This window comes from Dama dama, chromosome 18 (genome assembly GCF_033118175.1).
Source record: "Dama dama isolate Ldn47 chromosome 18, ASM3311817v1, whole genome shotgun sequence".
NCBI classification, from domain to species: domain Eukaryota; kingdom Metazoa; phylum Chordata; class Mammalia; order Artiodactyla; family Cervidae; genus Dama; species Dama dama.
In genome coordinates, this window is record NC_083698.1 from 70,732,704 (window position 1) to 70,751,576 (window position 18,873).

An 18,873-nucleotide genomic window follows, 5' to 3' on the forward strand; every position below is an offset into this window, starting at 1 on the left:
AATAAAAGAGATGAAAAAATGTTGTGATAGCCATGACAGAAAGAACCTCAAGGTTAACCATGTTATTTATTACATTAACATTTCCAACTTTTTTGAACTACCTCCATGTTTGCCTGGAGAAATCCGTGGTTAGAGGAGCCTGGTGGGCTACAATCCACCCGGTTACAAAGAGTCAGACATGACTGAGCAACTAACACTTTAACATTCGCCTCCATTTTAGCAGAGGAAACTAATCAAATATGATGAAAGGCTCAAAATTTAAAGAAAACTCAATTGTTTACTAAAGTACTCTATACATTAATGATTCATTCAAGTACAAGAAGTTAAGAGATGTTAAAATACTTTTATTAGTGCATCAGTCAAGGTTCTCCAGAAACATAGGAGACAAACTAACTCTTTGCAAACATATGGACTATAGCCCACAGGCTTCCCTGTCCATGGAACTCTCAAGGCAAGAAGAGTAGAGTGGGTTGTCATTCCCTTCTCAGGGGTATCTTGTCAACCCAGGGACCCAACCCAGGTCTCCCACACTGTAGGCAGATTCTTTACCATTTAAGTTACCAGGGAAGCTCAGGACACAGACAGAAAGAGATTTTAAGGAATCAGCTCACAAGATTGTTCAGTTCAGTTCAGTCTCTCAGTCATGTCTGACTCTTTGCAACCCCATGGACTGGTGCACCCCGGGCCTCCCTGTCCATCACCAATTTCCAGAGTTTACTCAAACTCATGTCCATTGAGTGGGTGATGCTATCCAACCATCTCATCCTCTGTCATCCCCTGCTCCTCCTGCCTTCAGTCTTTCCAGCATCAGGGTCTTTTCAAATGAGTAAATGCTTTGTATAAGGTGGCCAAAGTACTGGAGTCTCAGCTTCAGCATCTGTCCTTCCAATAAATATTCAGGACTGAGTTCCAGAAAAACATATATTTCTGCTTTTTTGACTATGCCAAAGCCTTTGACTGTGTGGATCACAATAAACTGTGGAAAATTCTGAAGGAGACAGGAATACCAGGCCGCCTGACCTGCCTCTTAAGAAAACTGTTATGCAGGTCAGGAAGCAACAGTTAGAACTGGAAATGAAACAACAGACTGGTTCCAAATAGGAAAAGGAGTACGTCAAGGTTGTATATTGTCACCCTACTTATTTAACTTACATGCAGAGTACATCATGAGAAACACTGGGCTGGATGAAGCACAAGCCAGAATCAAGATTGCCGGGAGGATTATCAATAACCTCAGATATACAGATGACACCACCTTTATGGCAGAAATTGAAGAAGAACTAAAGAGCCTCTTGATGAAAGCGAAAGAGGAGAGTGAAAAAGTTGGCTTAAAGCTCAACATTCAGAAAACTAAGATCATGGTATCTGGTCCCATCACTTCATGGCAGATAGATGGGGAAACAGTGAAAACAGTGTCAGACTTCATTTTTCTGGGCTCCAAAATCACTGCAGATGGTGACTGCAGCCATGTAATTAAAAGACACTTACTCCTTAGAAGGAAAGTTATGACCAACCTAGACAGCATATTAAAAAGCAGAGACATTACTTTGTCAACAAAAGTCTGTCTAGTCTAGTTTTTCCACTGGTCATGTATGGATGTGAGAGTTGGACTATAAAGAAAGCTGAGTGCTGAAAAATTGATGTTTTTGAACTGTGGTGTTGGAGAAGACTCTTGAGTCCCTTGGGCTGCAAGGAGATCCAACCAGTCCATCCTAAAGGAGATCAGTCCTGGGTGTTCATTGGAAGGACTGATGTTGAAGCTAAAATTCCAATATTTAGCCACCTGATGTGAAGAGCTGACTCATTTGAAAAGACCCTGATGCTGAGAAAGAATGAGGGCAGGAAGAGAAGGGGATGACAGAGGATGAGATGGTTGGATGGCATCACCAACTCAATGGACATGGGTTTGGGTAGATTCCGGGAATTGGTGATGGACAGGGAGGCCTGGTGTGTTGTGGTTCATGGGGTCGCAGAGTCAGACATGACTGAGCCATCGATCTGAACTGAACTGATTTCCTTTAGGATGGACTGGTTGGATCTCCTTGCAGTCCAAGGGACTCTCAAGAGTCTTCTCCAACACCACAGTTCAAAAGCATCAACTCTTTTACACTCACCTTTCTTTATGACCCAACACTCACATCCATACGTGACTACTGGAAAAATCATAGTTTGACTAGAAGGACCTTTGTCAGCAAAGTAATATCTCTGCTTTCTAATATGCTGTCTAGCTTGGTCATAACTTGCCTTCCAAGGAGCAAGCGTCTTTCAATTTCATGGCTGCAGTCACCATCTGCAGTGATTTTGGAGCCCCCAAAAAAGAACTCTGTCACTGTTTCCCCATCTATTTGTCATGAAGTGATGGGATCAGATGCCATGATCTTCGCTTTCTGAATGTTGAGCTTTAAGTCAACTTTTTGACTCTCCTCTTTCACTTTCATCAAGAGGCTCTTTAGTTCTTCCTCTGCCATAAGGGTGGTGTCATCTGCATATGTGAGGTTATTGATATTTCTCCTGACAATCTTGATTCCAGCTTGTGCTTCATCCAGCCCAGTGTCTCTCATGATGTACTCTGCATATAAGGTAGATAAGCAGGGTGACAATATATAGCCTTGACATACTACTTTCCTGATTTGGATCCAGTCTGTTATTCCATGTTCAGTTCTAACTGTTGCTTCCTGACCTGCATACAGATTTCTCAGGAGGCAGGTCAGGTGGTCTGGTATTCCCATCTCTTTCAGAATTTTCCACAGTTTGTTGTGATCCACACAGTCAAAGGCTTTGGCATAGTCAATAAAGCAGAAATAGATGTTTTTCTGGAACTCTCTTTCTTTTTCGATGATCCAATGGATGTTGGCAATTTGATCTCTGGTTCCTCTGCCTTTTCTAAATCCAGCTTGAACATCTAGAAGTTCATGGTTCATGTACTGTTGAAGCCTGACTTGGAGAATTTTGAGCATTACTTTACTAGCATGTGAGATGAGTTCAGTTGTGCGGGGGCTTGAATATTCTTTGGCATTGCCTTTCTTTGCAATTGGAATGAAAACTGACCTTTTCCAGTTCAGAGGCCACTGCTGAGTTTTCCAAATTTGCTGGCATATTGAGTGCAGCACTTTCACAGTGTCATCTTTCAGGATTTGAAATAGCTTAACTGGAATTCCATCTCCTCCACTAGCTTTATTCGTACTGATGCTTCCTTAGCCCCACTTGACTCATATTCCAGGATGTCTGGCTCTAGGTGAGTGATCACACCATGATGATTATCTGGGTCATGAAGAACTTGTGTAGTTCTTCTGAGTATTGTTCCCACCTCTTCTTAATATCTTCTGCTTCTGTTAGGTCCATACCATTTATGTCCTTTATTTTGCCCATCTTTGCATGAAATGTTCCCTTGGTATCTCTAATTTTCTTGAAAAGATCTCTAGTCTTTCCCATTCTATTGTTTTTCTCTGTTTCTTTTCATTGATCACTGAGGAAGGCTTTCTTATATCCACTTGCTTTTCTTTGGAACTCTGCATTCAAATGGGTATATCTTTCCTTTTCTCCTTTGCTTTTTGCTTCCCTTCTTTTCACAGCTATTTGTAAGGCCTCCTTGGACAGCCATTTTGCTGTTTTGCATTTCTTTTTCTTGGAGATGGTCTTGATTCCTGTTTCCTGTACAATGTCACAAACCTCCGTCCTTAGTTCTTCAGTCACTCTGTCTATCAGATCTAATCCCTTGAATCTACTTGCCACTTTCACTGTATAATCATAAGGGATTTGATTTAAGTCATACCTGAATCACAAGGTCACAAGATTGTATGGGCTAGCAAATGGCAGAGCCGGTCAACTGGCTGGTAAGTCAGACAGGAGTTGACGGGTGCAGTCTTGAGTCACAAATTTGTAGGGCAGGCTCACTGGCAGGAAATTCAGGCAGCATGTCTGTGTTACAGTCTTGAGGCACAGTTCTTTCTTCAGGAAATCTTAGTTTTCATTCCCAAGGACTTTAACTGGCCAGATGAGCCCCACGCATATTATTGAAAGTTGTCTCCTTCATTTAAATTTAATAGATTTCAGGTGCTAACTACATCTACAAAATACCTTCACTGAAAAATCTAGACTAGTACTTGATTAAACAGCTGGGTACATAATCCCGCTAAGTGGATGCATTAAAACTGAGCCATCCCAAGTGGGTTCTTTGTTCTAGACAAGTAGAAGTCTTCACTGGATTTCTTTGTTCTAAAGTCTCTTAATCTCTTCAATGCACTCATCCTTGATAATAAGTGTAGGTGATTTGCATGCAATTCATGTAGTTCATTCATTTACTCAACAAATGTTTATCGAGCATTCCTCTGTCCTGGCACTGTTCTAGGCACTAGGGATATAGAAATACAGAAGCGAGACACAATCCTTTCCATCATTAGCTTTATATTTATGTTGCTTAGAGTACTTATTACCACTCAATGTTATACTTTATATCTACTTACTTATTAGCTTAACCCCACAGAAATACTATAAATATTCTGGGAACACTATTGTGACTTTGTTATTGCTTAGGCCCCACACCTCCAGATCCAGGTAGAAAATAGGTAACCAAGACATGTGCTAAATGAATTAATGAATAGTGCAGTATGTTTTACAGATGATAAATCAAAGGCTCAGAGACACTGACTTATTTAAAGACACACAATTTTAATTATTCAACACAGATAGCCAAGCTCAAATATCTTTCAAGAAACCACACATATAAAAGGTACATTCAATAAACATTTATAAAAACCATGTTGATTTATGAAAATAATGATCCCAACAAAGAGCAATTACCCTGATGAATTAGTCTAAGACTATCATTCATTTTTCATCGTCTTCCTTCCTCCACAAATTTAATGTCCATCTGACTACTTTCTTCAATCTTGAATTTAAAAAGATAGCCTTGGTATTTCAGAACAAAAGTATAATTAGAACTCCACTGACAACTGCAAATTAGCATGAGGAGTCTGAGTCCTAATATAAATAAATTATTCTATCAACCCACACTGCCTAACTTTGATACACATAGTTTAGAACTTAAACAAAACTGTAATAGCTTGACAGTCTATCTTAAGTTTTCTCCAACAATAAGCCTGCTTTCCTACTGGAAATTCATTCCGTGAGGCTGAAGTGGAAACAGTCCCTAAACTTCTATCCTCTCGTTTGCATTTCTGGGTACAGGGAAGGGGCCACACCCAGAACAAGTCATCCAAAATACTACATTTCCCAGAAATGGTTTCAAAGAAACTACAGGGCCTGAGGAGGGCCAATCAGAGGCCACCTATGAGGCGCCTCCTCTAAGGTCACTACATATAAGAACTCGGAAGCTTTATGCTACTGGCATGATCTTTTCAATCATGAGGAGCTAGACTGTAAATGAAGTCAATTTAGTAGAAAGAAAATCTGAAAAATGGGGGAATGAGAAACCTTATCATATACCTTGAGGGTCCACATCTAGTTGTGCCTGAATTTCAGATTTTCAATTACATGGGTCAATAAATACATCCTTTTTTTATTTAAGAACATTTTACAAGAAAAGCTCCGATAGATATAGTACTAGAAGTCTATAAATGCTGATAGTTTGATTCACTGCTACATCACCAGCATCTATAATGGTACCTTAACATCTAGAAAGTCATTCAAAAAACCTGGAAAATAATGGGTCCAGTTCCATGGAGTCTATGTCACCATGGTCAAAAAAGTGCAAAGAATGTCAAGCCAAGATCTCTGTCACTAATGTAAATCACAACGCCCAAAAGAGCTATCATGCACTGCTATTTCTTATCTCACACATTTTAACAACACAAGCAATAGTCATTATTATCCTCATGTCCCAAATGAGGAAATTGAACTCAGAGAGGTTAATTAATTTACCAAGGTCATACAGCAAATGATGGCGCTGAATTGAATTGAATCCAGGTGTTATGTCTGACTATGTCTATATGCATCCCTTTAATTATAATACTATACTATTTTATTTTAAGAATATTATAAGTGTTGTTAGTCATTTGACACAACAGAGCAACTTTAGCCAACTTCTTATCTTTAAATAAAAATTTCATAGAACTAAAAGTCAAACAACTTGTACCAAATGAAGCAGCAAGGATAAAAGGGCTGTAAATAGATTACAAGATTCACCATTTGCTATTTAACACTCTTAATCAATTTCAGCTGCTATAACAGAATACTATAGAATGAAGAGATTAAACAGCAAACATTTATTTCTCATAGTTCTGGAGGCTGGTAAGTCCATAATTAAGGGGTTGGCAGATCATGTCTGAATCTTTGCGACCCTATGGACTACAGTCCGCCAGGTTCCTCTGTCCATGGGATTCTCCAGGCAAGAATACTGGAGTAGATTGCCATGCACTTTTCCAGGGGATCTTCCCAACCTAGGGATCGAACCCATGTCTCTTACATCTCTTGCAGTGGCGGGGGGGTTCTTTATCACCAGTGCCACCTGGGAACCTCTACCCATTTTACTGGTGGCCATTTTTTTGTTGCATCCTCACATGGAAGAGGGGAGAGAGAGTGTGAGAAAGAAAGCAACCTCTGGTGTCTCTTCATACAGGTGCACTAGTCCCATTCACAAGGGCTCCCAAAGTTCCCCAAACCTAACACCATCATATTGAATGTTATGATTTCAATATATAAATTTTAAGGAGATATAAACATTCAGTTCATAACAAGTCCTCTGAATCATACATATGTTAAGCTGTTTTCTAAGTACTAAAATAAAAGAATACACTGAAAGCTAAATTACATACAAAGAATGTTCTTGACCACTAATGGAAGATTAAATTTAGGACATCACTTAAATGTTTTAAAAAGTTGGCTAATCATTAGTTGGTAACTCTTTCACAGGACTACTGAAATGTATCAGTGTTTCGAGGGGATTTGGTGATTTTGAATATGATTCTGTACAATGAGTCATCACTCACAGTTTCTCACTATGAAGTTGAGGTCAAGTGTTTTGGTCCCAAAAGATGTATGATAGCTTTTTAGAATCAGATCTTGTCAGTTCTCCTCTTAAAAATCACATGGAGCAAAGGGAATCATGAAACTGAAAAAATTACTTTTTAGCAAAAGTAGGGGACACAGTTATTTGAACTGGCTTGCATAGGGAACAGGTATCAAGACCATCCTAAAGAAACAGAAATGCAAAAAGCAAAATGGCTGTCTGAGGAGGACTTATAAATAGCTGTGAAAAGAAGAGAAACAAAGAGCAAAGGAAAAAAGGAAAGATATACCCATTTGAATGCAGAGTTCCAAAGAAAAGTAAGGAGAGATAAGAAAGCCTTCCTCAGCGATCAGTGCAAAGAAATAGAGGAAAACAATAGAATGGGAAAGACTAGAGACCTCTTCAAGGAAATTAGAGATACCAAGGGAACATTTCATAAAAAGATGGGCTCAATAAAGGACAGAAATGATATGGACCTAACTGAAGAAGAAGATATTAAGAAGCAGCAGCAACAATACATGGAAGAACTATACAAAAAAGATCTTCATGACCCAGATAATCACGATGGTGCAATCACTCACCTAGAGTCAGACATCCTGGAATGTGAAGTCAACTGGGCCTTAGGAAGCATCACTACGAACAAAGGTAGTGGAAGTGATGGAATTCCAGGTGAGCTATTTCAAATCCTAAAAGACGATGCTGTGAAAGTGCTGCACTCAATATGCCAGCAAATTTGGAAAACTCGGTAGTGGCCACAGAACGGGAAAAGGTCAGTTTTCATGCCAATTGCAAAGAAAGGCAATGCCAAAGGATGCTCAAGCTATCACACAATTGAACTCATCTTACACGCTAGTAAAGTAATGCTCAAAATTCTCTAAGTCAGGCTTCCACAGAACATGAACCTTGAACTTCCAGATATTTAAGCTGGATTTTGAGAAGGCAGAGGAACCAGAGATCAAATTGCCAACATCCATTGTATCATCAAAAAAACAAGAGAGTTCCAGAAAAACATCTACTTCTGCTTTATTGACTATGCCAAAGCCTTTGACTGTGTGGATCACAACAAACTGTGGAAAGTTCTGAAAAAGATGGGAATACCAGACCACCTGACCTGCCTCTTGAGAAACCTATAAGCAGGTCAGGAAGCAACAGTTAGAAGTGGACATGGAATAACAGACTGGATCCAAATCAGGAAAGGAGTATGTCAAGGCTGTATATTGTCACCCTGCTTATTTAACTCATATGCAGAGTACATCATGAGAAATGCTGGGCTGGATGAAGCACAAGCTGGAATCAAGATTGTCAGGAAATATCAATAACCTCACATATGCAGATGACACCACCCTTATGTCCGAAAGTGAGGAACTAAAGAACCTCTTGATGAAAGTGAAAGAGGAGAGTCAAAAAGTTGACTTAAAGCTCAACATTCAGAAAGCTAAGAGCATGGCATCTGGTCCCATCACTTCATGGCAAATAGATGGGGAAACAGTGGAAACAATGACAGACTTTCCTCGGGGGGGTGGCTCCAAAATCACTGCAAAGGGTGACTGCAGCCATGAAATTAAAAGATGCTTACTCCTTGGAAGGAAAGTTATGACCAAGCTAGACAGCATATTAAAAAAGCAGAGATATTACTTTGCCAACAAAGGTCCGTCTAGTCAAGGCTATGGTCTTTCCAGTAGTCATGTATGGATGTGAGAGTTGGGCTATAAAGAAAGCTCAGCACCGATGATTTTCAACTATGGTGTTGGAGAAGACTCTTGAGAGTCCCTTGGACTGCAAGGAGATCCAACCAGTCCATCCTAAAGGAAATCAGTCCTGAATATTCATTGGAAGGACTAATGCTAAACCTGAAACTCCAATACTTTGGTCACCTGATGTGAAGAACTGACTCATTTGAAAAGACCCTGATGCTGGGAAAGATTGAAGGTGGGAGGAGAAGGGGAGGACAAAGGATGAGATGGTTGGATGGCATCACCCACTCCATGGACATGAGTTTGAGTAAACTCCGGGAATTGGTGCTGGACAGGGAGGCCTGGTGTTCTGCAGTCCATGGGGTTGCAAAGAGTCAGACATGACTGAGTAACTGAACTGAACTGGACAGAGAAAATTGAAAATTTACTAGACATGTATATGCATGATCCAAAACTCCTCAAAACAGCAAAATTAATCACGGAACCCTAGATAGAGCAATCAGAATACACAAGAGTACAAAAGGAAGTATCGAGTTAACATATGTAGAGGGACTAATGAAAAGTTAGGGTTATAAAAGGTGATAAAGATCAAAACAATCATCACCAAATATTCACCCCTAGGTAGATAGAACCCCACATGAATAGGAAATGCTGTAAGATGGTCAAAAGCAAACTAGGAAACATAGAAAACCAATAAACTCCAGATTCTGCATCAATACTACTTAAGATACAACCAAGCAGAATAGAACCAGAGGAACAGGCAAAAGGGCTTCAGTATAAAATAGGAAGTTCTAGGTCTTAAACCAGAAAGATTTCAGAAATCTTCGAGAAATAACTGTTTCCAGAAGTAGAGGGCCTTCCACTCAAAGAAAACTGCTAGAACAGCCACTGAATAAACAGAATTCCTGAGGCAGTGAGAGCAATGAAGAGAGAAAATCTTGATGGGTGTTGCCAAACAACTGGTAAAGCAAATCCATCATCGTGTAACTCAAAGGCTCTGAGGAGATGTGGGAAACACAGAATTGGAGGCAGGTGCCTTGTTAAATCATTTTGGGTTCTGAAGGTCAGAGACGAGGCACCCAGAAAGATGGGCTATATTTTTAATACCTGACTCAGGCTACAGAGAAGGGAAGACTTGAATTATGAAACTTGACTCCTTTTCCAATTCAAATCCAACCTAAAATAATCTCCTATCATGAGTTCAGGAAAATCCACATGCTTCAAAATGCATAACATAAAATAATTTGGTCTGGTTCCATACAAGCAAAGGATGAAAATGAGTAACTAAACTTTTTAACAACTGATGAAAACTCAAAAAACATTTTTTTGAAGCAGATGAAAATTTTAACATAACACTCCACAATAAACATTCTGAAAAACACTCCTGAGGAAGCAATATCAGTTATTAAAGAACATAAAAGAGAAATGGGGGAATTCAAAGGAGAAAGAACCAGAAAAATAGAAGGATGTGCAGAATGCATGAAAGAAACTGAAAGAAGGGCAATTTTAAAAATAAGACAGGTTGCATCCCCACCAAGAGTGTAAGAGGGTTCCCTTTTCTCCACACCCTCTCCAGCATTTATTGCTTGTAGACTTTTGGATAGTAGCCATTCTGAATGGCGTGTAATGATACCTCATTGAGGTTTTGATTTCCATTTCTCTGATAATGAGTGATGTTGAGCATCTTTTCATGTGTTTGTTAGCCATCTGTATGTCTTCTTTGGAGAAATGTCTGTTTAGATCTTTGGTCCATTTTTTGATTGGGTCATTTATTTTTCTGGAATTGAGCTGCAGGAGTTGCTTGTATATTTTTGAGATTGATCCTTTGTCTGTTTCTTCATTTGCTATTATTTTCTCCTATTCTGAAGGCTGTCTTTTCACCTTGCTTATAATTTCCTTTGTTATGCAAAAGCTTTTAAGTTTCATTAGGTCCCATTTGTTTAGTTTTGCTTTTATTTCCAATATTCTGGGAGGTGGGTCATAGAGGATCTTGCTGTGATTTATGTCGGAGAGTGTTTTGCCTATGTTCTCCTCTAGGAGTTTTATAGTTTCTGGTCTTACATTTAGATCTTTAATCCATTTTGAGTTTATTTTTGTGTATGGTGTTAGAAAGTGTTCTAGTTTCATTCTTTTACAAGTGGTTGACCAGTTTTCCCAGCACCACTTGTTAAAGAGGTTGTCTTTTTTCCATTGTATATTCTTGCCTCTTTTGTCAAAGATAAGGTGTCCGTGGGTACGTGGATTTATCTCTGGGCTTTCTATTCTGTTCCAGTGATCTATATTTCTGTCTTTGTGCCAGTGCCATACTGTCTTGATGACTGTGGCTTTGTAGTAGAGCCTGACGTCAGGCAGGTTGATTCCTCCAGTTCCATTCTTCTTTCTCAATATTGCTTTGGCTAGTTGAGGTTTTTTGTATTTCCATACAAATTGTGAAATTATTTGTTCTAGTTCTGTGAAGAATACCGTTGGTAGCTTGATAGGGATTGCATTGAATCTATAGATTGCTTTGGGTAGTACACTAATTTTCACAATACTGATTCTTCCAATCCATGAACACGGTATATTTCTCCATTTATTTGTGTCCTCTTTGATTTCTTTCATCAGTGTTTTATAGTTTTCTATGTATAGGTCTTTTGTTTCTTTAGGTAGATATACTCATAAGTATTTTATTCTTTTTGTTGCAATGATGAAACTAGTACAGCCACTATGGAGAACAGTGTGGAGATTCTTTAAAAAACTGGAAATAGAACAGCCATATGACCCAGCAATCCTACTCCTGGGCACACACACCAAGGAAACCAGATCTGAAAGAGACACGTGCACCCCAATGTTCATCACAGCACTGTTTATAATAGCCAGGACATGGAAGCAACCTAGATGCCCATCAGCAGATGAATGGATAAGGAAGCTGTGGGACATATACACTATGGAATATTACTCAGCCATTAAAAAGAATTCGTTTGAATCAGTTCTAATGAGATGGATGAAACTGGAGCCCATTATACGGAGTGAGGTAAGCCAGAAAGATAAAGACCAATACAGTATACTAACGCATATATATGGAATTTTAAAAGATGGTAACGATAACCCTATATGCAAAACAGAAAAAGAGACACAGATGTACAGAACAGACTTTTAGATTCTGTGGGAGAATGCGAGGGTGGGATATTCAGAGAGAACAGCACTGAAACAAGTATACTATCAAGGGTGAAACAGATCACCAGCCCAGGTTGGATGCATGAGACAAGTGCTCAGGGTTGGTGCACTGGGAAGACCCAGAGGGATGGGATGGGGAGGGAGGTGGGAGGGGGGATCGGGATGGGGAACACATGTAAATCTATGGCTGATTCATGTCAATGTAGAGCAAAAACCACTACAATACTGTAAAGTAATTAGCCTCCAACTAATAAAAATAAATGGAAAAAAAAATGATAAAATGAGGCATAAGAAAAAAATAAAAATAAGACAAAGTTTTAAGAGCCACAATAGAAAGTAGATATACAGAAGGATCAGTAGCAAAGTATTTCGTCTAAAGTTAAAAGTGAATAAAATAAAAGTGATACTTAAAAAGAGAAGAAAAATTTGGAGAGAAGCAGATAGACATAGAAGAGAATAATGTAATACTGTAAGAATGGTGAGTCAATCACTTTTAACACCAGTACAAAAGTTAAAAGACCAAAATATTAAGAATAACCATAACCACAAAAATTGGTTAATAGATCCACGATGTAAAAAAGTAAATTCTAACATTAAAAACATAAAGTATAGAGAGGAGTAAATGTGTAGATTTAAAAACTAACAAAAAGCTCACCTTTATTCTACATATCAGATGACATTAGTGCATATATCTTTCACAAACTTCTCTTTATACTTTTTAACCTTCAATTCTGTTGCCTTACAAGAGGAAGATGTGGGGTTTAATTTTTTAAATTTTAAAATATAAGTTATTAGCTGAATAAACAAAGGCTACTCATTGACTAAACACTGATTTTGCTATTAGAGAATGTGTAGAAATTTTGTATACAATTGAAATTTAGTTATCAGTTTAGACTATTATAATGATTAAAAGTCTTATGAAAGCCTCATGGTAGCCACATTGAAAAAGCTATCATAGAGACAAAAAAGGTAAGGGAAAAAAATCAAATCATCAAATCACAAAAAGGACAACAATAAAGGAAATGAGAAACAAAAGAACTACAAACCATGCAGAAAACAAAAAGTTTCTTTCTATCAATATTTTGTTGTTTTCAGCGAATAGATTTTTCACTTCCTTGGCTAAGTTTTTTTTTAGGTATTTTATTTTTTTAGGATTGACTTCCATCAAACCGGTCAATCCTAAAGGAAATCAGTCCTGAATACTCATTGGAAGGACTGATACTGAAGCTGAAGCTCCAATACTTTGGCCACCTGATGCGAAGAACTGACTCTTTGAAAAAGACCCTGATGCTGGGAAAGATTGAAGGCAGGAGAAGAAGGGGACGACAGAGGATGAGATGGTTGGACGACATTACCAACTTGACAGACATGAGTTTCAGCAAGCTCTGGGAGTTGGTGACAGGGAAGTCTGGCGTACTGCAGTCCATGGTGTTGCAAACAGTAGGACATGACTGAGTGACTGAACTGAACTGATTTTATTTTTTGATGCCATTTTAAAAGGGAGTTTTTTAAGCTTCCTCTTTTTGATATTTCAATATTAGTGTACACAAATGCAACAGATTTCTGTATATTACTCTTGTATCCTACAATCTTGCTGAATTCATTTTATAGTTCTAATAGTTTTGGGGTAGAGATTTTAGAGTTCTCTGTATAGTGTATCATATAGTATCATAAATAGCTGACTTAAAACTCAGCATTCAAAAAACTAAGATCATGGTGTCCAGTCCCATTACTTCATGGCATAAAGATGAGAAAACAATGGAAACCGTGACAGATTTTATTTTCTTGGGCTCCAAAATCACTGCAGGTGGTGACTGCAGCCATGAAATTAAAAGACGCTTGCTTTTTGGAAGAAAAGCTATGACAAACATAGAAAGCATTTTAAAAAGCAGAGATGTCACTTTGCTTACCATATAGTCAAAGTTATAGTTTTTCCACTAGCCATGTAGGGATATGAGAGCTGGACCATAAAGAATTCTGAGTGCTGAAGAACTGATGCTTTTGAACTGCGGTACTAGAGAAGACTTTTGAGAGTCTCTCGGACTGGAAGGAAATCAAATCAGTCAGTCCTAAAGGAAATCAACCCTGAATACTCATTGAAAGGACTAATGCTGAAGCTGAAGCTCCAATACTTTGGCCATCTGATGTGAAGAGCCAACTCACTGGAAAAGACCCTGATTTGGGGAAAGATTGAAGGCAGGAAGAGAAGGGGCAACAAAGGACAGAGGTGATGGATGGCATCACCGATTCAATGGACATGAGTTTGAGCAAACCCAGGGAGATGGTGAAGGACAGGGAAGCATGCTGCAGTCCATAGGTCACAAAGATTCTGACACTACTGAGCAACTGAAAAACAACATATGTTATCTACAAATAGCACAGTTTTACCTCTTCTCTTCCAATTTGGATAGTTTGTATTCTTTTTATTGTCTGATTGCTGTGGTGAGTTCTTCCAATATTATGTTGAATACAACTGGTAAGACTGGGCATTCTTGTCTTGTTCCTAAATTTAGCAAAAAGGCTTTCAACTTTTCACTATTGATTATTACATTGGCTGTGGGTTTATTGTTAATTGCTTTCATTATGTTGAGATATGTTTCCTTTACACCCACTTGGGTGAGACTTTGTACTATGAATGAAGGTTGAATTTTACCAAATATTTTTTCTGCAACTACTGAGATAATCAGGTTTTTTATCCTTTATTCTGTTAATATGGTGTATCACGGTGGTTGATTTGCACATGTTGAACCACCCTTGTAACCCTGAGATGAATCCAACTTGGTCTTGCTGTATGATCCTTTTGTGTATTGTCGGATTCAGCTTGCTAATATTTTGTTGAGGATTTTTGCACCTATATTCATCAAAGATAATGGCCTGTAATTTTCTTTTCTTGTAGTGTCTTTGCCAAATCCTAGTAATATGGGGATGGGGCTTCACAGAATAAATTTGGGAATGTTTCTTTCTTTTCAATCTTTTGAAATAGTTCGAGCAGAATTGGTATAAGTTCTTCAAACCAGATTCACTAGCACATTAAAAACATAACATGACCCACTATAACATGACTCTCAAATATCCACAGTGGGACTTATTCCTGGGATGCAAGGATGGCTCAAAATACACAAAATAATAAATGTGATATATTAAATAATGAAAAATAAAAACCAAATAATCACCTCAATAGATGCAGAAAGGTATTTGACAGAATTCAACTTCCTTTCATGATAAAACTCTCAAATTAGGTAGAGAAGGAAGTTACCTCACACGGTAAATGTTATTGTATTTTTACTTTTATTGAAATAATAAATGATAGCATACCAAAATGTTGCTTTTCTCTTCCATTGTCAATATTAAAATGGCTACACAGAAATTCACCAATTCTGCTGTTTTTTTTAAATGCACACTGATATGACAGCTGTCACAGTACAATCTAACAAAATTGTTTCAAGTGACGTTAAAGACAGCTAAGCACTACTAGAGCCATCTTATGAAGAAAACCAAACTTTTGGCCAACCCAATAGAATAAGAAAACAAACAGCCAAACTTCTACCATCTTTTAATGCTAACAAAGGTCCGTCTAGTCAAGGCTATGGTATTTCCAGTGGTCATGTATGGATGTGAGAGTTGGACTGGGAAGAAAGCTGAGCGCTGAAAAATTGATGCTTTTGAACTGTGGTGTTGGAGAAGACTCTTGAGAGTCCCTTGGACTGCAAGGAGATCCAACCAGTTCATCCTAAAGGAAATCAGTCCTGGGTGTTCATTGGAAGGACTGATGCTGAAGCTGAAACTCCAATACTTTGGCCACCTCATGCGAAGAGTTGACTCATTGGAAAAGACCCTGATGCTGGGAGGGACTGGGGGCAGGAGGAGAAGGGGACGACAGAGGATGAGGTGGCTGGATGGCATCACTGACTCGATGGGCATGAGTTTGAGTAAACTCCGGGAGTGGTGATGGACAGGGAGGCCTGGCGCGCTGCAATTCATGGGGTCGCAAAGAGTCGGACACAACTGAGCGACTGAACTGAACTGAACAATGGGCGGGCATAACAAGTTAGGATCCCTAGGAACACCATGCACAGAGTAAGTCTGTCCCTCTTCCCCTAGATCTTTACCCAGGACACAGGATAAAATGCTAAATCCTATGCAAAACGCAGCAGAGCTGAGAAAGATCTAGTTTGAGATGCACAGGAGCTTCTCCTGCAAGGCAGCAGGCTGTTAATAAGGGTAGGAGAACTAAGTAAAATCCTTGGAAGGCATTACAAAGGATGAAAGAGAAATAGAAAAGAGAGAAATACCCAGGAACAGAAAGTGTAGGGTGGAAATTAAGAGAAGACACTATCCACAGTTCAGAAAGTTGATAGGTAGGTAGGTATGTTAGTAAGTAGGCAGGTAGATGGAAATATGAATGAGAGATAATAGATGGTAATGATATGTAAACAGAAAGATATGTAAATAGAAGAAAGATGATGGATGGATGGGTTTTCTTTCTCCTTTTCAAATTGAGTCATACTACTTTCTGCTTTAAAAAAAAAAAGAACACTATAAATGGTTTCCTTTGTGAAGACCTCTTAGAATTTTTCAGAGATCAAGACATCCGCATTATCATTGCTATGAGATCCCACTGAAATCAAGAACAAAGGTCTCCTTCTAAATGTGTGTGAATTGCCTTCATTTACAACTTCCAGAAAGAAACCTGCCATGGCATTACTAAGAGTAAAATCCATTCTTTTGTTCACTAAAATTAAACCATTGCATTAGTGCAGACCAAGACAAACACAAAATATCACAATAATGCTGTGGGGGATATACGCTTCATTAAAGATAATCCACTACAATATGACAAAACATAAGGTAGCTATTCTTTCTGCAGCAACACAGATGAAGACTTTATTTTAAACCCATAGCAGATTGAATTTTTGCATGATGTTTTCTTTAAACTGCCTTGCTTAATCTAGAAATACATTAAAACACTCATTCACCAGCTGTGCCGGTTTCAGCTGTGGCAAATTGATGATGAGCTTTCTCCTGACAATATTTTCTTCCCACAAATTTTTAAAACAGACTGAAATGACATTAAAAGTCAGGAATGGAAAATACACCTTCATTATTAACTATTTAAAAGCTGTTTTATCATTAAATCATTTGAATAACATTAGCTAAAACCATGAATATTGAAAAACATTAAATAGAAGTGAACTTTTTGTGTTTTATTCTTTAAGATAAAATTCAAAACTTATCATCCCAAAGCCAAGTAAATAGGCAAAATTAATCAGCATCGCCTACACGAAACTCTGTCACAAAATTGGGGGTTTCTGTAATAGTCATAGCACTTGGTAGTAATTTAAGGCAACCTTGGTTATTAATGATGCAGATTTTTTAATCTTCTTTGCTATTTGATTTACCAGTGTATTTTAGTCCAATTTAATTAATTTTCATATTTAAAGTTAATTAAATTAGACTAAAAGAAAATACATGTAAATGAAAAAGGGTCTAAGCAAGAGTTAGCAAACTGGAATACATGGACAATGGTCTGTTTTTGTAAATAAAGTTTTATCAGAACACAGCCACTCCCAGTTGTTTACATATTGTACCAAACAGACATCTCATAGTGGTGAAGTCGAGTAGTTACTACAGAGACCTAAGAGCCTTCAAAGCTAAAATATTTACTATCTGGTCTTTTTAAGAAAAAGTCCAGCTCCTGGTTTAAATGAGAAGTTTCAGCCATCTCTCACCTTCATTCCATAAAGTTTTTTGGTATGTTCTTCCAGGAGGAGAGGGGCTTCCCTCGTGGCTCAGATGGTAAAGAATCTGCCTGCAATGCAGGAGACCCGGCATCAATCCCTGGGTTGGAAAGATCCCCTGGAAAAGGAAATGGCTACCCACGCCAGTATTCTTGCCTGAAGAATTCCATGGACAGAGGAGCCTGGTGGGCTACAATACAGTCCATGTGATTGCAAAGAGTTGGACATGACTGAGACACTAACACTTTCTTTCTTTCTTCCAGGAAAAGAGAAAAAATTTTAAAACAACTAAAACATATGGTCTCCAGATTAAATCAACTGCATTAAAATTAAGGAAAAACAAAAAGTAAATCACCTCTACATTTGTCATTTCACTGTCCCTTTATCTGACCCAGATACTATATTGAGTTCTCATCTTAGCCCTATAGTGCACTGTACTGCTCATGACTGATTATCATTTTGATTAAAATACACACTCTTGTCACTGACAGTATCTCATACCTATCCTTATTTTCATTCAAATTATTTTGTACTTCTTAAAATTTTCAGTCATCAGTACCAAATAAATGAAAAGTTAATTAATTTGACCCCTTCAAAGGCTGGGAGGTAGGTCAAATTACTCAACATCTAACACTTTTAGACTTAAAACTTTGTAAAATCATTTATGGTCAAAATCTACTACTTTATCGAATTCTACAAGCCCCTATGTGAAGGAATCGTAACTGGTCTTGGTAAACTGAATATATCCTAACTGGTAAAGCCTTCTTGATTATGAAATCCTATACGTGCTAAGCACTGGCTGACTCCATGTATGAGAATGAAAATCTTTGGATTATCTTCCAAATTTCAATTGAAAGGATATTCTAAACTGGAACCCATTCCTATTGTGAGACTTAATAGGTAGCTAAAGAAGACAAGCTAAAGTCACACTGTAAATATCACCTACCTTCTATTTGATGACAGAATTAGAGAAGAAATGAAGCACAAAGAAATAAGTCCAAATTCACAAAAACCTGTAGAAGTCATTATTTAAGGAAGTCTATAGTTCCATGGGTTTCTAACCTTCCTGCACATCAGCAACTGGTAAACATATTACAAAATAAAACTAATATTGAGTGCCCTCCCTGTAAGATTCTGATTCAGTAGTTTTGTTGTGGTATCTGAGATAATAATACTTTTAATAAACACCTCATGTTTTTTTCTGCAGTGGATACATGAACAGATGTTTAGGAATTGATACTGTTGGTATCAATGCAATGTAAGAAAGGAATGACAATTTAGATCTATTTTTTGTTGCTATTCTTTCACAAATAGCTTT